A 25,771-nucleotide genomic window follows, 5' to 3' on the forward strand; every position below is an offset into this window, starting at 1 on the left:
ATAGATTTTGTGAATAATGGGCACACAATGTGAGGACATCAAATGTGGAGTTATCTTTCGAAGCAGATAATGCAATGATGGATGAGATATTATCATGAAAGGAAGTGATAGAATGCTTTTTTTGGATTTATTATGATTTGTACATTTCAGAATGTATAAAGCTAGAATGATTTATACAATTTCCAGAAATTCATAATCAGAGAGAGAGAGGCAGATATTACCAAGTAATATTATCATTTAAAAAAATAACTTTAGAATTGGCAAGTAAAGTAGCTTTTGGAATAGGCCTTTAAGTTAATGTGAGAATTTATTTATCCATAACTTGATCAGTCAAATGACTTTAGAATTGGGTTTGTAAAGCACTTTTTGGAATAGGCCTTTAGTTGATGTTAGCATTTATTATATCTATGACTAGATCAGTCAAAAGGGTAATGAACCCTTTAGCAATGGACAAGGAAATATTTATAAATATTTGCTTACAACAAGAAATAGATCAAATGCCTTGATCAATAACTGTGAGAAGGCAAAAGTGACTCTTTTTTCATTTGTAGATGAAGAAATACTTGAGAGCTTGTTATGTAATCCTTGTGGCAAGCCAAAAATTGTCACCTTGGAGAAGTTCTCTTGGATTGCACCCTGTCTTGAATGAGTTTTATCTTTTATTACTTTTATGATAAAGTGAATTCTTCATGGCTCAAACACATGGCAAACCTTTAATCAGCTTGTAATAGATTGGAGTGACTCCCCAAACTGTCATAAGAAATTCTGTTTGTGAAAAAGAACCATGCAATAGAAATAAACGTTGATGAATTATAATGTAGGGAAATTTTATCAATTGAAAATTTGAATTTTCTTTATATACAAGTCTTACTTTGGATGTGGTCACACCTGTTTCTCTATCTGACTGTAACTGTCACAGGCTAAACATTTAATCGTCTCCATTTCTCCAATGCACTCCTGAATTGCACCCTGTTTGGTAGTCCTTGTGGCAAGCCAAAAATTGTCACCTTGGAGAGGTTCTCTTGGATTGCACCCTGTCTTGAATGAGTTTGAATTTTTGATGACTTTTATGATAAAGTGAATTCTTCATAGTTCAAACAGATGACAAACTTTTAATCTATTAGAATAATATTCTTTATTGTTAATTAATGGTCAATAATGTAAATATTGTAATTTTTAGATTCTTTCTAATAATGATTGTTTCTTATTTAGAAACATCGTCTCCTTGTACATTATTTAATGATTGTCTGATCATTTGTAAATATAATAAAAAGTTTTTACCAATTATTCTCCAGTAATATGGTATCAGAGTTGGATTATAAAAAAATTGTTCTTTTAAAATTTCGAAAGAAAGAAATTTTTTAAGTTTTTTGAAGAACGGTTTTTTGGTTCGAAAAAAAGGTTTTGAGGTCGTGTATTCTCCTGCACGGGTTTTTTTGTGAACCACGACCTTTGTCCCGTGACGCCATTAACCCTCTGTGCGTGACGTGAACTCTTCACCGGCCCGTCTCTTTGTTTAGCCCGACACGAAGTGATTTCTGCACATCGTGCGATCTTTGCGTGGGTCTTCTGCAACTAGACGCGATTTATTTCGTGGCGATGGCTCTCAAACCCTAATGCCCTTCGACCCGTGTGTTTTCTTTTAGATGCGATTTCACCTGCAACGTGTTTTGTGTTATCGGTTTGCTCGTCGGAAATTTTCGGCAAGATTTTTTTCGGGTTTCTTTCCTTATGTCTGCGGCGGCTAGGGATTTGTAACCCTCCATTTTTCTTCAACGATTTAGGGTTCTGCATTTTCAGCTAGGGTTTATACCCTTTGTTTCAAGTCGAATTTTTTTTTCAATTGCAGATTCTTTGTGGGTTTTTCGAGATCTGAACTAGGTTACCTTCAAATTTTCCTGGGTGCATTGTTTTCTGTGCCTCGATTTTTGAGTCGTCGGATCTGCATTCTAATTTCAGATTCCTTGTGGGTTTTTTGAAAGCTAATCTGGGTTGTCGTCATATTTTTTTGGGTCACTTGGATTTTTTTCTTGAAATCCGTGTCAGTCGTACTTTGTCTTTTTTGAAGTCTGTACCTGATTCTACCTCTGTTTCAGATTCACGCCTTATCGAATTTTCTTGTTTTCCATGCATTGGGAAACGTGCAAGATGGCGTCATTGACCAACTTGATGTTGGAAGGCAGTCAACGATTTAATGGCAAGAATTATAACACGTGGAAGCAGCGCATGTTGACAATCTTCGAATATCGCCGCCTTGACGATCTTGTTTTGGACAAAGAATCTCGTCCTACCGCAGCCAGATCTGATCAGGACAAATTTGATGACCGTAGTAGGGAAGTTGTTATGCTTCTCAAGCTCTCTATCACAGATGACCAGTTACCTCAGATTCCTTCTAGCAAGTTCGCCTCAGAAATTTGGAAGAATCTAAAGGAGTTGCATGAGACATACGACAAAAGTCGAGCGTTCTTCTTGAAGAACCAGTTGTTCTCCATCATGATGGATGAACGCATGTCCTTACAGGAGCATCTCTCAAAGATTAAGGACATTCGAGATTAGCTCGAAGCTATTGGTCGGAAAATGGAGGAAGAGGATATGGTAGTACTAACCCTGAAGAGTCTACCAAAATCCTATGAGCACTTCATAGAGACTCTCAACATTACGTCTACAAATGTTGATTTGAAATTTCCAAAGTTGTGCACCAAACTTCTGCAGTAGGATCGCTGGAAACAACAATTTGGTTGTGGTGCCACTTCGTCCTCCTCAGAACAAGCTTTTGCAACCAAATCCTTTCACAAGGATAAAGGCAAAGCTCAGTTATCTCAGTCATCTTAGCAGAAGGGCTCTAGTCAGTCACAGGAAGGTTCAAAGAAGAAGAAGGTTTAGTGCAATTATTGTTAGAAATATGGCCATATGATCAAGGATTGTGGCAATTGGATAGCTTCCGAATAGCGGAAGCAGGGAGGGTCTCAGCCTAAAGCCAATGTTGCTGAGCACACACATTAGAAAGAGTCTGCCTTTTACGCCTTCATGGCTAAAAGACCTACAGACCACGTGAAATCTTTTGCTTGGTATATAGATTTTGGTGTTTCTCGACATTTCACTCATAGGCGTGATTGGTTTACAAAATTCTCTCCCTATGCTGATTCAGTTATTTTTGGAGGAGGTGAAGAGCATACCATTGTCGGCAAGTGCAACGTTCAAATACAGTCCGGTGGGAGGAATCTCATATTCCTGAATGTATACTATGTTCCTGGGATGGAACTAAACCTTGTAATATTCTTGCTATAAAGAATAACTTGTTATTATTCTATTCATAACTTATTAATTATTGTTTGATGAATTATAAATATTAAATCATTATAATAAATCTCATTAATTAATATTGTGTTTTATTTAACATCATAATTATTGTTTGATGAATTATAAATATTAAATCATTATAATAAATCTCATTAATTAATATTATGTTTTATATCATAATTATTGTTTGGTGAATTATAAATATTAGATCACTCTATAATAAATCTTATTAATTAATATCATGTTATATTTTCATTGTTTGATAAATTATGAACATTAAAATCACTTCATAATGAATATAAATAAATCCCGATGGAGAAAAGGGAATCGGATTTCTCTATTAACTAACACACACCAGCAAGAAAACAATCTGGATGATGACAAACAAGGAGCGGGTGATTTGCAAGGTGGTAGTTTAATTAATAAACAAAAGAATCACCTTGCTATAAACAATAAATCATGAAAGGCAGCGAACTTCTCCAAAGGAGACGTGTATTTGTTAAGACAAGGAAGCGATTACATGAGAATGGGTTACGGGGGTGTCTCTTCCCAAAGATCGCAAGGGTTGGGGAGTTTAAATAGGCTGCGATCTCCCTGGGAAGGGACAGAGAGAAACTAAGAGGAATAAGAGCATACGGATAAGAAGAAAGAGACAACAGCAGGTACGGGAGTGATTGATAATATGATCTGTTGTTAATATATTTTTAATATGATTAATTCAATCAATATTTTGGATACAATAAACAACATTAATATAATTCAATGTAATTAGCACTAATAAATTAGATTAATATGATTATTACAATTAATACAGCTAATGCAAACTATTCATGACAATTTAATAAATTAATACAAAGCATTCATAAAAGGTTAATTCTATCAAATTATCAATAATATTAATGCTGGTAATATTAATACAGTTGATATGATCTAAGAATGTAAAATAAAATTAATACAATATTTAATAAGGAATGTTTTAGATAAGAATAAGTAGATTAATATAAACTAATGTAAGACTGCTAAATAATACATTACTAGTATAACATGAATGAAATAAGGTTGGTATTAAATATGATATAAGAAGGTTTATGGAATATACCATGATGATGATAATCAATTTCTGTTTAAACTTCTAACGGTGAAGTGGGAGAATTGTAAGAGGGGAACGGTGTATGGGCGTTTTCCTAGATATGCCACCTCGAAGTGGGACAAGATGAGCCCATAGAGGCCAAAGGAGTACAAAGGGTACGGTCTTTGGGTCTAGGGAAGATGGTATCTAGGACACCCTTTGCAATCTCTTCCTCTTTCCTTCCAGAGCACATTAATATAAGAAAATCAATCATTAGTAGGGAAAGTGACAAAATGGGGGATAACGGTTAGGGAGCACATCTCTAGGTAGACTACTCCATATGGATGGCATGGGCCACATGGAGCCAAAGGGATGGTATATCTGCTTTGGGCCTAGGTTGGAGTCTCTAAGACACCACATCAAAGTCATTTCCCTCACTTCTTAATGCTTGATCCTTTCTAAGATTAATGTTTTGTTAATTAGGTTAATTGGTGCAAATTTTAAAAGATTCACCTAATATTTCCACATTGTAATATGAAAGTCTCCTAACCTTGTGCAGGATTTACATCAAGTCAAGGTACTCCTTAAACTAATTGTTGTTGGAAGTTAAGTATAACAGTAGTTTTAGAATAACACTAATTTTGGCACATTACAAACCTTCTCTCTGTGAGTCAGATTATGCGGCATTCTCCTCAGCTTGATGTCATCTTCAGTGCACATAAGTGTTCGATTGTTGATCGTGCGACACACACTACTATTGCTGTTGGTATTGAGGATCATGGTCTTTACAGACTTGTGATACAGGTGATTCTCTGGAGCATGCCTTCACAACAAAATCCTCTTCTATCACCAGACTTTGGCATCAACGATATGGTCACCTGAACATTCATTACCTTGCTCAGCTTGTTCGGGAAGATTTAGTACATGGCTGTTGTGACGTATTCACACATCGCCCCATTGCAAATGGGGACCCTTGCTTTTTGCTTTCTAGGGTTCGTTTTCTAGGTGTTTAGGGTTTTGTCTGTTAGCCTTTGCATTTTGAGTGTCGCCAGGGGATCACTAGGATGGTAGGCTTTGCTTGAGCCAGGAGAGTCGGCAGGTGCTCCAGGTTAGGGTTTCTTTGAGAATCTTCTTTAGGGCCTGGTTTTGCGCTTATTGCTAATTGTGTCTTGCTTTGTGGGTGGGTATCATCCTTGAAGGTCTGAGTTAGTCGAGTTGGTGAGTGATGAAGTTTGGAATGTCATCCTGATCTTCAAATGCCCTGACCCTGAAATTTGGCTAAGTTTGGAATGCCCTGATCCTGAAATTTGGCTAAGTCTGGAATGTCCTGATCCTGAAATTTGACTAAGTTTGGAAAACTGAAGAATCCTCCAAAAACTAGATTTTGCAATATAACTCCTGGAGGCCCGAAACCACTCTCAAACATCCTGAAAGTATATATGGAATATAACTTAAAGTATAAGAAATGTCACTTATACTTAAATGTTATATTCCATAAAATGATCTTGACGGAGAGTCTAAAATGTCAAATTTCGCTCCTGACCCTTCCAAAGGGTCCAGAGCGAAATTCTCCATAAGACATTTTAGTTTGACCCAAACTTAGAACCAACTCGTTCCCAGGCATCTTCGAGGGCAAAACACTTGTTCGGATGGAAAAATGTGAAAATGAAGTTAGGATTTTGGCCAAGATTAGGAATTTCGCTCCTGACCCTTCCAAAGGGTCCAGAGCGAAAATCCTTATACACCTCAATTTATCACTTATCAAGACCAAGTTCCTAGTTTCCAAGGCACGTGTGGAGGTGTTTTTGAATGTTTTTGCCTTGAGAGGGAGTTTGATTGATTTTGAAGAACAAGATTTTAGCCTAAAGGAGAATTTCGCTCCTGACCCTTCCAAAGGGTCCAGAGTGAAATTCATCATAAACTTCATTTGCCACCTTGTTCCTAACTTGGAAAATGGCCTAACTTTGCCCTGAGAGATGGTTTGAAGATTGAAAAATGAGCAATTTTGGACAAGAAGGGAAATTTCGCTCCTAACCCTTCCAGAGGGTCCAGAGCGAAATTTTGAATAGCTCTCATCTTGCAATAAAAAAGGTCAAGTTTTGGGCATGAATGAAACAAGGACAACTCCCATTTGCCTCCTGAAGAAGTTTCAACTTAAAAGAATGAAGGATTTTGCTTAAAACCTAATTTTCGCTCTTGACCCTTCCAGAGGGTCCAAGGCGAAAATCTTTATGGGAGACATTTCTTGCTCAGTTTGGTCGGATTGGAGTATCAAAGGCAAGACTATACCAAGGTAGAAAAGACCTTTGAGACCCTTGATGAGAAAATGTTTGTTTCAAAAGTTGATGATTCTAGGTCAGAGAAGAAAAATCGCTCTTGACCCTTCCAGAGGGTCTAGGGCGAAAATCTAAAAATCCCCTATTTTACCTTGCAAGAACAAGCCAAACTTGGATGGAGTGAATGAGGAAAACCATTGCCTAACTTTGAGTGAAGGATTCAAGATAAAATGATGGAGAAGTAAGCCAAAGGAAGAAAAATCTCTCCTGACCCTTCCAGAGGGTCCAGGGCGAAAAACCCTAAAATCACCTTTTTCCTCCTGATTTGAGTGAAACTAAGCCTGGAATTCAATGAATGAACCTATTTGGAATGCCTTGAAAAGGTTTTGGACCTTCAAAAATGAGAATTTTGAGCTCAGGAGAGAATTTCGCTCCTGACCCTTCCAGAGGGTCCAGAGCGAAATTCCCAAAAATACAATATTTCCTTCAAAATTTTGATGAGCTAACCCAATGATGGAAGGAAATGAACCCTGGAGATTGCCTTGGGGGAGTTTAAAGATCAAACTAAGGTGAATTTTGGCCTAAAATGAAAAAATCGCTCCTGACCCTTACAGAGGGTCCAGGGCGAAATTCACATTTTCACCTAGTTCCTGCATGAAAAATGATATAAATTCGAAATACAAGACCTTGAGTAGGTCAAGACACCCATAAACTCACCTTCCAGGAGATTTTGGAGTCAAGGAATGAGGTATTCAAGACCTAATTTGAAAAATCGCTCCTGACCCTTCCAGAGGGTCCAGGGCGAAATCATAAAGAAACTTCATTTAGCCTTAATCAAACCTTGATATTCCCAAGTTTTCGCCAAATTTGCTAAAATTAAGACATTTGGGGAGGTTAAATTAAGTTTGCATAATTTGAGGCCTTTGTAATTGAATTGATTAATTTTCAAGCCTTAAAATAAATATAAAAATCCACCCTTAAAGCTTTGAAATTAATTCAAAAATGAAAAAATAAAGGTGAGCGCTTAAACACATTTATTGGCTTTTACAAGCAAGTCGGCCTCCTTTTTAATGGATTTTATCTTATTTTAAAGCTTATTTGCTAGGTCGGCCTTATGCTTAACTAGGGTGAGCGCCCTATATAAGAGAGGAGTGTTGTAGCATTTTCAAATCATTCATTCATTCCTTCTTATGCGAATTTGAGGAGCAGATCATAGGAGCGAATTTCTTAGCAAGTTGGGAGATAATTTCCAGATTTTGAAGTTGTTTGAAGGATAATTTCCATATTTTGAGAAGCTAGTGGAAGGCGAAGCTTTTTGAAGGCTAATTGAGGCGTAATTCATCCAAAGGAAGACCACAATTCAATCCTTATCCAGCAGAATCTGATCTTCTTCCTTCATTTTTCAAGGTTCATAGTTAGGCTTTCAAAGGAGAAGGTATGAAGAATCCTTTTTGAAGTTCTTATTCAAGACTTGCTTTGATTTCATAGCAATCTTTTAAAGTCTAAAGTCTTGAAAAATCTAATCTCCATTCATAATTAATTTGAAAATTTAGAATTCTGGATTTATCATGTCATTTTCAAATTAATATCTTAAATCATTCTCTTGGAAGGTCCTAAATTCTATGCTTTAAGGTATGATGCTCAAAGACTAACTTTAATCTTTTGTGTAGGCATCAAATGGCGACCCCCGGAGTCGGAGGATCAACTACTTGGCGGACCCTCATCAAAGAAGATCAAGTCAGGACAAGGACGACCTCCTCCAATCCAGTTTCATTAAGGACGACCTTCTCCATCTATCTTCTAGTCCAGCAATTGAAGGAAAGCATCACCAAATTGAGCATCAATCAAGTGTTAGATAGGGTGGCATCCCAATCATCACTCCTCTAGTCGGATTGGTCCACCTCAGCGTGTCCAGATTCAATGCACCTGACTCATGGGAGATGGCACAAACTTCGATGTACCTACCCCGGTTATCCATTGGTCGAATATTCCAGAGAAGACGTGTCCAAATAATGCAATTATTTCATTGGTTAGAATTAAGTTGGTTGTAACAAACCCTAATTAGGGTTTCATTGTAAAATCTTGGCCATGGATCTCAAATTGATCTAAGCCATTGAATTGTATTGTGGGCATTATATAAGCCCTGGCTCCTCATTTGTAAAGGCTAATAGTTAGTGAATAGGAGTCAATAATAGTTAGTCAGTAGTTAAAAGGTGAATAGTTAGCTAATAGTGGATAGTCAGTTGATAGAATAGCACTTAGAATAGAATAGAGAGAGAAGGCAAAGATTGTTGCCAAGATGTTGCAAAAGACTTGTAAAACTTCATTGAAGAAATGGTGAAATCTATGGGTCGATTCAACAATTTGCATGGTCTCTATACTTCTCAAATTTGATTTCATGTTATTAGATGAGTGGAAGAAATGTGTTTGATTGATGGTGAAATTTGTATTTCCATACTACTAGCAGTTTGTTGATTACAGACTTGCCTTGTGTAGTCAACTGGAATCATTCAGCTTAAGCTCAACTTCAATTGTCGCTTCTTCACTGATATGCATCAGCTTGATGGTGTCTATGCCTGTAGTGATGATCTGAACATCAGAAAGCTTTCCTCTGAAGATCGCACTAACCTTGTGGAGATGGTCCTGCGATGTCAAAACAAGACTTACTTAGAATTTCATCAAAGATCAATCATTGCTCCTACATTTCTTAGTATCAAAATTAGATCCTTTCCTCGCCCTCGTCCTTTTTCCTTTTTTCAAAATCTAAGCCAGTGAAATCCTGTGATTCCAGCAAAACAGACGTTTAGGTCGTCAAGTGTAAGTCCCCTTGTGATTCCAGCAAAATCACATCATACCACAGAGAGCTTATCCACATGTAGAGATCCTACATACAAAGAACCTTGAAGTCATCCCGATTGATCCTTTTCGCGACATCTTCAGCATTCGGAGACTTTATTCAAGAGAGGATAAGGTACCCTTTAGGTATTTTATTCTGTGTTCGCATGTGCATAAAAAACACATCAACAATGGCCTACCCAGGAAGCATGGACTGGTCACAAACCTAGGATCAGCCATTTGAAAGTTTTTGGCTCTCTTGCATATGTATGGATCCTGGACATCTTCAGCATTCGGAGACTTTATTCAAGAGAGGATAAGGTACCCTTTAGGTATTTTATTCTGTGTTCGCATGTGCATAAAAAACACATCAACAATGGCCTACCCAGGAAGCATGGACTGGTCACAAACCTAGGATCAGCCATTTGAAAGTTTTTGGCTCTCTTGCATATGTATGGATCCTGGATGCCAATCGCTCCAAGTTGGATTCCAAGAGTTAGAAGCTTATGTTTATAGGATATAGTGACAACCATAAGGCCTATTGATTGATTGACGTAGACACTGATCGTCTCATCTTCAGTCGTGATGTTGTCTTTGATGAAGATCGAGGACCATTTCAGCTTTCCTCATTTGAGCAAAATTCTGAGGATCAGCCTTTGAAGGCTTCTGATTTAGGTGTTCGTCTTCTATTTGGTTCATCTGATGGGAGGGATGATGTAGATTCTGTATTTGATGATGCACTACTTGATTTCCTCCGGATGATGCTAATCTTCCACCTGTTCCAGATCCTATTCCACCTCCAATTCCAGTTATTCCACTTGCATCTGATGTTGGCACTTCTACTCTTCGGCCTAAATGGTGGGCTAAGACCATCAATGATCTTCGTCTTGATGAGCTCATTGAGGGCAGATCTTCCAGAAATAACGGCAAGCAACAAAATACAATTAACTTTTCTTTCATGGCCTACATTCATAGTATTTATGAGCCTCAGACCCATATAGAGGCAAAAGGGATTCTAGAGTGGGAACATGCAATGGATGTAGAATACTAGAGCCTTCTGAAGAACAACACCTGGGTTCTCTCTGATCTTCCTCCAGGGAAGAAACCCATTAGCTGCAAATGGGTCTATAAGGTCAAGTATCATGCAGATGGTACCTTAGATAAATACAAGGCCAAATTAGTTGCTCGAGGATTCACACAGCAGGAGGGCATTGATTATGAGGAGACATTTGCTCCTACTGCCAAGATGAGTACAATTCGTCTTCTCGGTATTGTAGCTCAATTTGGATGGAAAGTCCATCAGATGGATGTTAAGAGTGCCTTCCTCAACGGTGAATTGCAGGAAGAAGTCGACATGACGCAACCTCTTGGTTTCAAGGTTGCCGGCAAAGAACATCAAGTATGTAGACTCAAGAAAGCACTCTATGGACTCAAATAGGCTCCTTGAGCGTGGTACATTAAGATTGATCATTACTTGGTTGCTCATGGTTTTCAGCATTGTCCTTCTGTCAGTAATTTGTATATCAAACACTGGCGATGATATTCTTGTTCTTGTTGTCTATGTGGATGACTTGATCATTACTGGTAGTTTAGCACATTTGATTGCAGAAATCAAACAGGACCTGTGCAAGGATTTTGATATGACAGATTTGGGGCTTCTCCATTATTGTTTAGGTGTTGAGGATTGGCAGACTGATGGTAGCATTTTTATTACTCAGTCTAAGTATGCCAGGAACTTGCTTGACAGGTTTCGTATGCAGGATTGTAAACCTGCTTCCACGCCTATGGAGATAGGACTGAAGTTGTCAGCCAAATTTGATTCTCCTCCTGTAGATGAAACACAATTCAGGCAACTAGTGGGCAGTCTCATCTATCTTACTGCTACTAGACCTGATCTCAGTTTTGCAGTGAGCTACATTTCATGCTTCATGACAGCCCCCAAGGCTGATCATTGGGTAGCAGCGAAGCTTGTGCTGCGTTATGCGAAGGGCACCTCTGATTATGGACTTCTTTACACTCGGAGTCATGATCCTAGACTCAGTGGGTTCACAGATTCAGATTGGGCAGGTTTGGTTGATGACAGGAAATCAACCTCTGGATATGTGTTCAGTTTGGGATCCGGTGCAGTCACATGGACTAGTAAAAAGAAGCAGACAATGGCTCTCTCCTCGACAGAAGCAGAGTATCGAGGAGTAGTTAAGGCAATATGTGAGGCAGTTTGCCCTCGCCGGATGCTTGCGGATAGGTAGATATCTCAAGCAGTTCCGACTCCCTTGTTTTGTGATAATTAGGGAGTGCTCAAACTTGCCAAGAATCCTGTCTTCCATGAAACAACCAAGCACATGGAAACTGACTGTCATTTCATCAGAAAGCTTGTTGAAGACGGTTCAGTTCAGTTGCTGTATGTTCCAACCAAAGAAACGGGACTCGGACTCAGCAAGGCCGACTCGGGACTCAGAGTCAGACTCGGCTAGACTCGGCAAAGTGAAAAACTCAAGAAATTTAGAGATTTTTTTGAAGATTTAAAGCCTGTTTCATGCACCCTTTATTAAATACACCTTAAAGACAATAACTCATCAAACTCGGCTCATTTGATTACATACACAAGTATACATCAATCACATAAACATAAACACAAATTGTAGCTGAAGGAAATAACAAACATAAATATATAAATATTGTCAAATGTATACAATATTACAAAACTCATGGAATAAAAAATCCATGTCATCATATGATCATCATCAAATGTTCCATACATTTACCAAAGGTAAATACAACTACAAGCCTATGGCTCAGAGTAGTCTGCATCCCCCGACCCCGACCCCCTGGGAGGGCATCTAAGGTAGGTCCTGGATGATTCGACAACCATAGCCTCTCCCCGTGACACCATGCCAACCTCACCAACATCAGGAATATCTGTGTCACTATCTGCCTCTGGCTCTCCTGTCTCTGCTCGTGCTCTCTGCTCCTCTGCCATGGCTACATCGTCAGCCTCTATATCTACTTGGTCGACCCAATCAGTGTCATCATCACTAAAGATAGCCACACGTGCTATGTTAGTGGCCCACTCTGCTTCAAGATCAACCTCGTCTAGAATGATAGGGGAGATGTCAGCTAATGCATTCTTTATCATGCTCAGGCAGAGGTTGTAGTGAACAAAGACAAGATCATTCATCTTCTCCCTAGATTATCTATTGCGCCTCTTGGAGTGTATGTGCTCAAACATACTCCAATTGCGCTCACAATCAGATGCGCTGCATGGTTGGTTGAAGATGCGAATGGCCAACTTCTGAATATTTGGTGTCTTTGGGCCAAAAAAGTTCCACCAATTATCTGAGTTTGAAATGAGAAAAATAAATAAAATCAATCTCAGTCTCAAGTCCTCGACTCTCATAATCTCATTTAACAATATACAATAAAACTAAAATTAAGCCTTAGAATGTATTTTTACTTGGCATCATAGTTGTCCTACTTTCTTTGGCGATAGGACGAGAGGTCTCCCCTTGCGCATTTGAGAACAACAGTATCTCTCCCATAAGTTGGGTTTGAGTACAACCAGCAGGTGCCATCTTCTCCATGATTGAGTACAACCCATCAAGGACCTCCTCATCAGCCTTGAAAGTAGGGCTAAAATGGAATGCCGAATTCAGATAATAGGCTGCTGCATGGATGGGCCTATGAAACTAATTATGCCATCTCCTATCAATGATCTCCCAAATGGGACGATACCTGCTCTCATCTCGTCCATAGATGGATTCGATGGCCTCCTTCACCCTATCCATGCCCTCATATATGTAGCCCATTGCGGGCTTTTCTCCATCCGCAACTCGCAAGAGAACCACCAAGGGCTTAACAAATTGCAAAATTGAAAATATTGTGTAATTTAGAAAAATGAGCAAATAAGAGAAAATGATGAACAAGTTATAAAACAAAAACTTAAAATGTAGAATTTATAAAAAATTTACCTCCACTATCTCATCACATGGGGTCCAAAAGCCTCCCTCATAAAAAATGCAGTCTTCCATATCTATCCCTGTAGGGGTGGTAGCAAAGGATGAGGAAGACCACTCCTCACCAACAACCATATGTCTCAAGGCCGCGTTACAACGAAGCATGGACTGCAATGTAATGAAGTTTTTGCCAAATCTGGTGATTCCAAGACGAGCTAACTCCCTCTGGTCTGTGTATTGTCTCATAAGAGCCAACACCTATGAATGATTATATATAAATTTGCAGACATTTCTCGCCCTTTCTACACATCTCTTAACCCATGGGAGTTTTCCAATATCCTCCAACATGAGGTCAATGCAATGGGCGGCACATGGAGTTCAAACTATAGATGGGTGCCTCTCCATCAATAGTTTACCTGCAGCAACATAATTTGTTGCATTGTAATTAATGAAGTTACAAAATAGGTATTAATTTGCTAACAAAATTAGTTTGTAATCAAAAGTTTACCTGCAACAACATAATTTGCTGCATTGTAGGTCACCACTTGCGCCACGTTCTCCTCACCCACCTCATCGATCACCTCCTCTATTTTCTCACATAGGAATCACTTGTGGAAGAAACAAGAAAATTAAGGAGAGTTCTATTTCTCCTATCCGTCCAACCATTAGTCATGATGGTGCAACCTTTAGTGCTCCATATTTGGCGTTGTTCACCTAATTCCCTCTTCACATCATTCACCAATTCAGTCAAAATGGGTCCCCTCAAATCAGACTCAGAAGGGGCTTTGAACCCCGCCCCGCATATGGTAAGGGCATCAACCATTTCTTGCCAATAAGGAGACCTGCCACAAATAAATTAAATGAGATAAGTTAAGTATGTACAAGAAAAAATAAAACGAAGAATCAAAGTATAAAAATTAAAACAATCAAACATAAAACATTCACCTGACTGTAAAGAATGGAACATTGCTGTAGACCCAAAACTTGCCAACTGCCAATTTAGTGGTATCATGGACTTCCTTGTTCCAACCCATGCTCTAAAGTGACTGTTGGGACCTAGGAGTAGTGTGAGGCGCAAAGAAGGTATCCAACCTAGATTTACGAATTCTAGGTCCAATGCTAACACTCCCACTACCACTGGTAGTGCTAGGAACATGAGTAGCGGCACCTGCAGAAGCAGAAGCGCTAGCACCAGTAGTAGCATGGTGAGTGGGACGATATGGAGGCATGGAAGGAGGCCCTCCAACACAACCTAAAGCTGTGCCACTTCCAATGGCTGTGAGATCATCCTTTTGCTCCTTTTTGTTTACAATTGCTTCAAACATTACATAGCACTCGCGTATGGCCTCAGTCGTTGCTTCAGTGCATGGGTCGGCATCATGGCCACGCACACCAGCAATATGGCATTTCAATCTATAAATGCCTCCATGGAATATTGTTTTGCAAAACATACATTTTGTCTGCCCCTTTTTTTGCCTAGAAAAATCTTCGTGAAATTTCCAAGCGGGGTCCTTTCTAATTGGGGGTCTAGAAGAAGACATTGTATAATAGTTTTGTGAAACTTGAGGCAAATAAGAAAGTGAAGGTTGCTGCAATAAGACATTACAAATACAAAAAAAAATTAATGCATTCATTCTTTGTTGTGCATTCATTCTCATTGTACATTTTTTTCAAAAAAACTAAGGTAGGGTTTGTAAATTAAAAAAAAAAAAAATGTAGGGTTTGATCAAAATTTCAAACCCTATTTTAAAAATAAATAAATTTACAAACCCTACATACAACCCACATAGTAACATACAAAAGATTTTGGAAAAAAATGTAAAACTTTCAAAATAAATGAATAGAAAATGAAATTTTTGCATACACGGAACAAAAAAAGCTCAAAAAATCAATCTTACCTCTTACAACAAGATTGAAATGAGCTGCAAACTCTTCCTTTCCAACTCTTGATGCACCAAATCAAAGTTTAATGCAACCCCAATGTGATGAATGGATGAAATCTTGAGCTTCCTCCTCGTTGGTTTTTCTTTAATGAACCCTTTTTTCTCTTCACAACTCACCTTTCTCCTCCTATTTTGCCAAATGAATGAAATGAAGTTCACTTTTAGGGGCATAGGATAATAAAGCAAATAAAAAACAACTTAAAAAAACTTTTAAAAATGTGTTTTTTGAATGCCTTTTTTCATGCCCAGTGCCGACTGAGTTTGCACGACGGGACCTGCGAGTTTGGGCGATTTTGCCTTTAAATCGCCGAGTTGGCGAGTTGGGCGAGTTTGTCCCCTGGTCTCGGTCGAGTGCGAGTCCGAGTTTGATGAACTCGTGGGGGGTGACTCGGACTTGGACTCGCTGAGTTTGGGCGATTCCAGGCGATTTCCGTTTCTCTGGTTCCAACAGTGGAGTAGACAACAAATATTCTCACCAAGTCGTTCAGTCCAAATAAGTTTGCTAAATTCAGGGGGCAGCTTGGTGTTGTTGATAGATTGACCATTAAGGGAGGGTATTAGAATAATATTAAATATTCTTTATTTTTAATTAATGGTCAATAATGTAAATATTGTAATTTTTAGATTCTTTCTAATAACGATTGTTTCTTATTTAGAAACATCGTCTCCTTGTACATTATTTAATGATCATCTGATCATTTGTAAATATAATAAAAAGTTTTTACCAATTACTCTCCAGTAATATAATCAACTTGTAATAGATTGGAATGATTCCCCAAACTGTCATAAAAAAATTGTTTGTGAAAAATACCCATGCAATAGAAATAAAAGTTGATGATTATAATAGAGGAAAATTTAATCAATTGAAATTTTGAATTTTCTTTATTTATACGAGTCTTACTTTGGATATGGTTACACCTGTTTCTCTATCTGACTGTAACTGTCACAGGTTGAACATTTAATCATCTCCGTTTGCCCAATGCACTCCCCATTATAAATCTAGAATTATTCTAATAATCAATGCAACATAACTTGCAGTAAAATAAAAGTGAAAGCGAAGTAGTTTAACTTCTTTCAGCTTAGCTCCTACCAACCCTCACTTCGTTGGGCATTGTCTCTTCACCACAACAGATCTCATGCACAATCCTAACAAGTAGGAACTGCTCCCAATCATCCAAGGACTGTTTGGAAGTAGAGAACCTATTTTTAAGATGTCTTGGCCTCCTCCATGGTCAAGCCAAAATTTCAGAACAGCAGTCTCAAAATAGACATATCAGGTCTACAGAAAGGATCTCCCTCATTTCATCCAAAATCAGGCTAAGAACTATAAACAGGGCACCGTTGTCAGCTGAAAAAGATGAAAGGTATTATCTTTACATAGAAAATTCTCAAAGGATCAGCTTTCCTCTGGAAGAAATGGAAAATAGATTCTGTTTACTAAAAAAAGGAGCTGATCTATGCATGTTTTTTAGGACCCAAAACACTAGAGTGCCTGGGTGTAAGAGAATCAGCAACCCTCTCGCTTTGAGGACATCTTGGTGAAACCCAAAGGATACTTCTTGGTGACACCCAAAGGATACTTCTTGGTAGTTTTCATATCTAAGCAGAAGGACCAAGCTTTCTTAGGAGGATGGTGGTTTATGAAAAAATCAGGGTTATTTATGGTCATTGCCGTGGCTTTTAATTGTACAGAGAACCTACCAAATATAGGTGTTGTGACCTTTTCACACATCACCCCATTCCAAATGGACACCCCCTACATTTTTGTCCACTGGGTCTTTTGTTTTTCAGTTTTTGGGTAGTCTGGCAATGATTTCCTCAAGCTTCTAATGTTTGGATGATTATTGCTGATCTGTGCTAAGTCTGGAACCAAGCGTTGTTTATTTTTAGGGTTTCTATCTTGCAGACTCAAAAAGTGTAATATCCCCCTTAATTTGTTTTTTCAGATTTTCCCAAATTACAATCAACACAACACTCGTTAGGGTTAGGAAATGAAAACCAAATATTGCTGAAAGTAACCCTTCCACTTTCTGATCACCGAGAGCCCAATCTGGGAAGGTGAGAGCATATAGTGTTGAGGGGATCGTTCGATGCAAATATTTGAAAATGATTACAATGCTTGGGCAGCAAGCCAACCCCTTCTGCTTGTACAACGGGATGCTGTAAACAGTAAGATCACTTGGCGGTAAACCAGCCAAGAACAATTCAAAACTGAAATTGCAATCACTCAATCACTTATCTAGTGGGAGGACTAGAAATGAAATTACAGATCAACTCTACCGCTTATGCAGTGGGGGGACAATATTACAATAATCAAGTAGGCGGCAAAGCCAACCTCTTCCACTTATGCAGTGGGACTAAGAGCAACAATCCAAAAGATAGCTGTTAGTACTACTAATCAACTTTACATTGCAAACATAGATTATCATAATTACTAGAAATCACTGTCCAAAGCTAGGCGGCGAAGCCAACATCTTCCACTTATGCAGTGGGACTAGAGAAATGAATAGAAGTGTTGTTAGTACTACTAACTAGCATTACAAAATGATTCATCATAGTTATTCAAATGCTAACAACCAAAACAACAGTTGCAACTAACAATGGCTATTCACTCCCAAACCAACATAAGCTAAACACACCAAGAAAGCTCTTCACACTACCAACTTCGAATTCTGAAAATATCAGTGTTCCACGGGCGTTGGGGACGAGGGGACAGGGGGACGAGGGGGACGCGTTTCCGGGACGGGGGGACCAAGGGCCTAAATTTGGGGATGGCGGGGGGACGACGGCGGGGGGTGGCGGGGTGGTGGTGCTCATATATATACATATAGTACTTGAAAAATTAGTTTTGAAAAGATGTATAACAGTATAACAGTATAAGAATTAGATTTCAAATGAAACTATAGGAAATACCAAGATTACTTAGATTAGTGATATGTAACTAATTGCTAAAAGTAAATAAAATTTGACAAATGAAATTGTCAAATTGGAGATTTCTCATTTCTATCATATGAATATCAAAAAAGGAAAACGAAAAATATGAATATCTGATGCCATTGCAAAGTCTATAATAATAAAGATGATTACATGATTCATCATTACAATGAGTAGCCATATACAAATACGTGTAGCAATAGCATTACAAAAGAGACGAGTCAAATACAAAATGACAAAACTGAAAAGTGAAAACTCAAACTGTAGCTAATGGAGGCCTCTAATCATCTGCGAACTCCTCCTCACTGGAACTGCTGGACTCCTGAGGATCAAGGTCCCTCAAGCTCACACCAACTAGCCCTGCATCTGAAGTGGTAGGATCATCCTCATCAATCTGTGAAGGCTCCTCTGGCTCTACATCCCATCGTGCCGCTGGACTCTCCTTGTACACGAGTGTCTTGCGGTCAATGAGACGCAAAGCACTATGTACAGCCACAAGCTTCTCTGCTCTCTTAGAGGTAAGTCTGTTCCTCTTAAGAGAGTGGATGAACCTATATGTAGACCAGTTCCTCTCAGCAGCTGAAGAACTGGAAACCTGGGATAGCAGACGGATGGCTAGAGTGGTGGTCAAAGATTTCGGGCCATGACAAGTCCACCACAAAAGTGGGTCCTCCTGTGCCATAGTGTCTATATCCATCTTTGCCGCATTTGAATAACCTCTAAGAGTGGCAAATCTTCCCCACTCAGTGCGCATTGTGCCGGCATCTCTGGAATCAAACATCTTCTCTATGCACCTAAAGAAACCCGCCTTCACCTCATCATCCTCAATCGGTGTCATTCTACCCGGTCTAGCCTTGTACCACTTAGGATTCAAGGCAAAGGCAGCCATATGCAAAGGAGTGTTCAACTTGTCCCATCTACTCTGAATGATAGGCTGGATTTGCTCATTGTAAAATGCTAGAGAGGGGTCCTTCACTCGCACAGCAGCCCTCATCTGGTCAAGCATAGAGTCAATGCACTCATACACCTCTCCAAGGTTAGGTGCATCCCCATCCCCATATCTGATCACCTGGAATACTGGAGAAATGATGGAGACAATGTATTTCGCATCAGTCCAAAACACATCACTCTTCACTATCTCCTTCACTCTTCTCCCCTGCTCTGTCTTAGCCTCAACCCACCTATTCCACTCATTAGTCATAACCATGAGTTGCAATGCCTCTTGCAACTCAATCATTCTCTCCAAGAGAATGAAATAGGATGCATATCTAGTCTCAACTGGTTTCAAGAACTCCTTCTTCGCGAAGGTCTTGAAGAGTGCATGTGAAGTGTGGTGGTTGCAGATAAACATCTGCACATCTCTCGCATTGGTGACCACTCCTCTAATCCAGTCAATCTTCCCCATGTCCTTGAGTGCATTGTTCATGGCATGCACACAACATGGGGTCCACCAAATGTGTCTATAGGCTGCCTCAACGAGTCTCCCTGCTGCTCTACACCATAGGCTGCATTTGTCACTACTTGGACCACATTTTGTGGCCCAACCTCCTCAATAGTCTCCCTGAGGACCTGAAACTGGAAATCAACATCTTTACGATGCCCTGTACAATCAACTGCTCTAAGGAAGTATGGGCCCTCTGCACATGTGACCATGACGTTGATGAGTGGACGATGGCTAATGTTCGTCCACCCATCCATAACTATGCTGCACCCCGATGCCGCCCAACATGCCTTCATCTTCTCCATCAATATATTGATCTTGGAATAGCTTTTATCCAAGATCGAGGTCCTCATTTTCGTCTCCCCTGGTGGCACATAAGATGGTCCTCCCTTGGCCACCATATCCATCATCTTCCTATAATAAGGAGACCGTGTAACATGAAATGGAATGCCATTGGCAAAGAAGAAATTGCCGATGGATTCATCTATCTCATCTCTCAGCTGCACATTAAACATATTAGCAATGGGGTTGCTCTGTGGTGTATGCAACCTACGTTTCCAAGCCCTGGCAGCAGTAGAAGTGGAAGTAGATGGAGATCCAAACATCATTCCTCCCGCCTGCGAAGCATGAGAAGTATGTGGCACTGGCACATTCTGGTTGTCGTGAAGTGATGCCCTAGCAGACAAAGTAGTAGGCATTGAAATATTTGTGTCATCTGGAACCCCCCAAAGCCTGTTAAACTCAATTCTGTACTGTATATTTTTGGGTTCCTCCAAAAACTTACAATGTTTCACGCCTTTTTCTCTCCAAAACAGAAAGTGTGCATTCACCTTGCTAATGCTACCGAACCATTCTCTGTCACAAATATTGCACTTCCACTTCCTTGTTCCCCCACTTGAATGTGATGCAGTGCCTTGTATTGATATTTGTGAAGCAAACTGTTTTAGAGGAGACTTAGGATCAAAATGACCCCTAGCATATGGTGCCAACAACTCTGAAGGGCAACCTGTACTAGCTGGTGCACTTGCCATAGAACTAGATTGGGCTCCAGGATCAGCCCCATGGTCACCCCCCTCATTTTCAGGTTCATATTCTGAATCATTCTCACTATGAGAATGGATTTACATGTCATCTTCACTCGTGCCTTGGGAGCTCATTGTGAAATTGACACTGCATTTCACAAAATAAAAATAAAAATAAAACCAGCCTTGTTTAACAATATATTTTTAAATTTTTTTCCTATTCATCTCAAAATGAGATTTGATGTTGAATCTTGAGGGCAAAATGATGAATCATTTTGCCCTCAAGATTCAACATCAAATCTCATTTTGAGTCTTGAGATGAATAGGGAAAAAAAAACCAAAAATGACATAGAACAATGAAAATCAGAAAGTAAAACAAAAAAAAAACAAGAAGAAGTTGAAAAACCCTACCTTGTGCTTGAAAAATCTCTCCAAAATGTAGAAGAATCTTCTTCTTCCTCTTCTTGTTGCTTCTTCTAGCTCCTATCACGCTTGCAGTCACTTTTCTCACCCCTTCAATCAATCTTCTTCAAGTATTTCCTCCTCTTCAAGTTGCCGGAAAAAAAATCAGTTTTCCAAAATGAGAGTGAAATCCAAAATAAACATGCTTTTGTGTTGTTTTGGGGGGTAGGGTGGGGCCCACGTCCAATTAGGGTTACCCCTTAACCCCCTTCAAAAGGCACATGTTTTAAAAAAACTTAAAAAAATAAAAAAACTGTCTTTTTTTGCGTGGGAACGCGGAAGATGCTTGGGCGTCTCCCCGTCCCTCGAGAGACGCCCAGGCGTCTCCCAGGAGACGCCCAAACGTCTCCACGTCTCCCTGGGAGACGCAGGGACGTCTCCACGTCCCGATGGCGTTTGGGTGGTGGTGACGGGACGGCGGGGGACGTCGCGTCGCCGTCTCCCCGTCCCCGAGACGTCTCTGACGGGGGGACGCGCCCCCGTGGAACACTGGAAAATATCAATAACACATTGGAAAACATAGACCAGCAAGCTACAAACACACTAAAATGCTCACAACTCTCCCAAAACAACTTTGAATGACTTGAAAACATAAGCAAATGAGAGATATGACAAAGACGATATAACTCGGAGCTCAAACATGCATCATAGGCGCCAAAACCAAACAACACGCAACCCAAGGCAACCGAGGACCCAACAGGGAAGTACGATTTGCAATATAAAATTCAAATCAGCAAATGAGGATCTACAAATTGGTAGACTCCATCGCCTAGGGGAAAGAATGATACCCTGTTCGTGGGTCCCTCTGTGTTCGCCTAGGGGAAGTAGATACACAAATCTGCAACATTGTTCCTCAAATCTACTCCTTTGAATGAAGAGCAGTCACAAGCTCAATTAGTTGCTATATTGCTAGCAAGAAACCAAGCGGTAGCTAGGAGGTATGCATTCCCTGAAGCTTCACTCCAAATTTCGGCAGCATTTTGTTATATTTTCTTCATGGATGACAAATGAGGATCCTAGCTCTCATATTTATAGATTCAGAGACTCAAATTCACATTCAAATGGCACCCAAATTCCTATCTTCTCATTTGAATTTCATTCCAAACATATCCTTGACTTGGCATCGCCCTCCTCTAGGCATAAGTTCGAACTTTTCCTTGGTATACAACTTTGCAACATAAAACTGTAATATCCCATTAATTTTTATTTTTATTTTCAGGCCAATAACAATTCATCCACAACAAATAACCCGTTAAGGTTAGAGGAATAAGCAAAACAACTGAAAGGGAACCCTTCCACCTTTTGTTCACCGAGAGCCCAGACTGGGAGGGTGAGAGCATACGGTGTTCCGGGGATCGTCAACATCAATAAACAAACTGAAAATTACAATGCATGGGCGGCAAGCCAGCCCCTTCTGCTTATCCAGCAGGATAGAAACTGAAATCTTGGCGGTAAACCGACCAAGGGAAAATTACAAGAAATTGAAGTTCAATCACTCTACCGCGTATTTCAGCGGGAGGACATTATATTAAACAATCACTCTACCGCATATTTCAGCGGGAGGACCAAAGCATTGAACTTATCACTCGACCACTTATTCAGCGGGAGGACTGAAAATTACAAATTTGTTGCATATCAGGCGGCAAGCCAGCCTCTTCCACTTATTCAGCGGGATGAGAATTACAAAGATAGAACTGGTTAGTAGTACTACTACCTAACCTTACAATAATAGAAATGATAGAAGAAGAGTAATGCAGATTTCTACAATAAAGATATAAATTTCTGTTACAACAAATCTGCAGGCTGGAAACACAGACTAGCAGCCTAGAGAAATGCCAAAATACTCATAACTCCCTCATTTTACATCCGAATTAGCTCAAACTAGTCCCAAACCCACCGTACATCATATGCAATGGTAACCAATCAAAACAACACCCCAAAAAAACCCTTATATAATTTGCATGCATCCCAATGCAAGGCAGAAAACCCACGCCTAGCCTAGAGATTTCGATTTAGCATAATAAATTTAAAACTCAAACAAACATGCTAAAAACTTACAAAGTTTATTGCCAGTTCTGGGAAGGAAGATAGGAATGATACCCATAACTGTCAGTCGTTCCAGCAGAGAGGTGTGAGCAAAAATGTGCTTCAGCCACAGGCGAAACCAGCAAGTTCTAGAATCATTGCAACACCAAGATGTCTATGGCAAAGCTCTGAGAATGTAGAAGAATACAAGGCACAGCTAGGTACTGTATTTCAAGTACGAAACCGGGTAGCACTAGGGAGACGCACTCCGAAGCCTCAAGTTCTGTCGCCAATCCGGCAGCATAACATTACAGATTTTCAAGATACTCCAAATGGGAACCCAAGCCTCATATTTATAACTTCATTCTTCAAATTCAAATGGCATCCCTCCAAATTCCACGCTTGCATTTGAATTTCATTCCACTTACATGTGGACCCAAGTGTAGTGCCCATTCTCCTAAGTCAAAACTCACGCCCAAGAAGGGGGAGGACCCACGTTAAACACTTAGGCACATAATGGCGATGCAAAGTGAAATAATATCCTTCAAAAATATTTCTCATTCCATAAAACAACTGAATTTCGCCAAACTTAGGATTAAATAGGCATTAATCCCAAATTTAATAAACCAGTAGCCAATAAATAGATTAATTAAATATTAACCTTAGGATAAGGAAATAATATTTAATTATGTTGCAAATGTCTCCCGCACTGATTATTATCACCACCAGGATGAAACTGAGCCCGGACGACCACAGACTGCTGCAGAATTCAGAACCCTGTCTACTACCAAAAATAGAATTGTGCCACACAGCCACTTACTAAAAATAGTAAGTCAAGAATTAATGCTCAGAAAAATATGATCATCGCGTCCAGAGGCAAAGCAAGGAGGGCTCAGTAGGACAGTGGCACCAGAATGGTCATTCCCTGACTTACTAAAAATAGCAAGTCCTCGTTTCATCGATGCTAGACCCTGATTACTCATTCCACCTAGCCTACGGGTCTCAGGAATAGGCTAATGGACCACTGAAAGAGCATCAATGAGAAGGGGACATTACAAAAACATTATAAACATGAAATGTTCTTTCATCCTCAATGCCATTTGACTTAGGAAAGATAATAAGATTTTAAGTAAAATATATTTTCCCTTCTCTAAGCCAACCAACACAATAATTAAATATTAAACTTTAGGATAAAGTATTGATATTTAATAAATCACTTGCAAATCAAATATTGATCAATGCCAAATTGAACTATGAATTGAAGTGCTGAAAACCATCAAATTGAATTGGGTTGGAGCTCTGCACTGAATTGCTAAAAATAGAACTGCTTGAAATGACACTAAAAATAGCAAGTCCTGAAAACAACTCCAAAATGTTTGCTCTTCGAATCTCGTGGATGAGCTCAGAAAACCCAGAAAAACCTCAAAACCCTGACAGCTGCCACCAACTTAATAAAAATAGTAAGTTCAAAATTCTCTTCGGAAGTGAATGCATGTCATACCTTCAAAAAACCTAGAAGGAATCCACAGTTAGAATCGTAGAATTCCAACTAGTCAAGCATCAAACAGCTCGCACAGACCTTGTCAAAGTGGGAAACCCTAATTTCTGCTTCTAGTTAGCCTACGGGGCTCCGGAATAGGCTAATGGCCCACTGAACTTCTCCTCACTGAGAAGGGGACATTACAGAAAGGAAGTTCGTGATCTTAAGCATGGTGAAATTTGGCTGTGTGGAAAAGAAAATCTTTCAAAGGGCTTACCAGTGAAGTTTTTGAGTGCTTTTCATGAACTTACTATTTTAGTAAGTTTATTTTTAGTAAGTTTCATTGTGTCCTCGATTGGCCTAATTTTGAGTTTGAACAAACTATTTTTAGCAGTGTCTATTTTTAGTAAGTTTCACTATGTCCCCATTTGCCCTAATTTTGTGTTTGAACAAACAATTTTTAGTAAGTCTATTTTTGGCAAAAGATGAGCACTGCTTGCAAGACAAAAAGGCATCCAATTCCAATTTTGGTGAGATGAAAGAAGCAGATGATGAATTTTTGAGTAAGTCTAGAAATCCTCCTTTAGGATCAAAACACACCAAGGAACTATATATGGGCGCAAATCTCAAGAAGAGGAGGATTCCTCCCAAAAGGAAAAATCCTCCTCCAGCCCCTAACTGCTCTAGAAATGCCTCCAAGAGTGCAAATCCCAAGGAGGGGAGGATTCATCCTCTTGCTTAAAATTCCTCTTTCACCCTCCAAGTGCGCCCAAGCTTCAAATGGCATGGACACTACAAAATTCAACTAAGGCAAGGAAAATTCCTCCTTCAAGCCCAAAATGTGCCCAACTTCATGAGGTGACCCAAGTTAGTGAAAATTTGGTGTTGTGTTGGAAAATTCCTCCTCTCCCTCTAGAATGTGTCCACCTCCCAAGTGGTAGGAAATGGTAGAAATTTGACTAAGTATGGAGAAATTCCTTCTCCAAGCTCTAAGTGTGCCCAAGCATTCAAAACATAGATCACGTTGAAAT

General features: G+C 39.5%; 1 protein-coding gene across 1 annotated transcript in view; it reads left to right on the forward strand.

The window, feature by feature from the left end:
- LOC131065139 (choline monooxygenase, chloroplastic) overlaps positions 1–25,771 on the forward strand; it is a 201,685-nt gene that overhangs the window by 61,855 nt on the left and 114,059 nt on the right. The window lies entirely within an intron of this gene.

This window comes from Cryptomeria japonica, chromosome 5, assembly GCF_030272615.1.
Source record: "Cryptomeria japonica chromosome 5, Sugi_1.0, whole genome shotgun sequence".
NCBI lineage: Eukaryota > Viridiplantae > Streptophyta > Pinopsida > Cupressales > Cupressaceae > Cryptomeria > Cryptomeria japonica.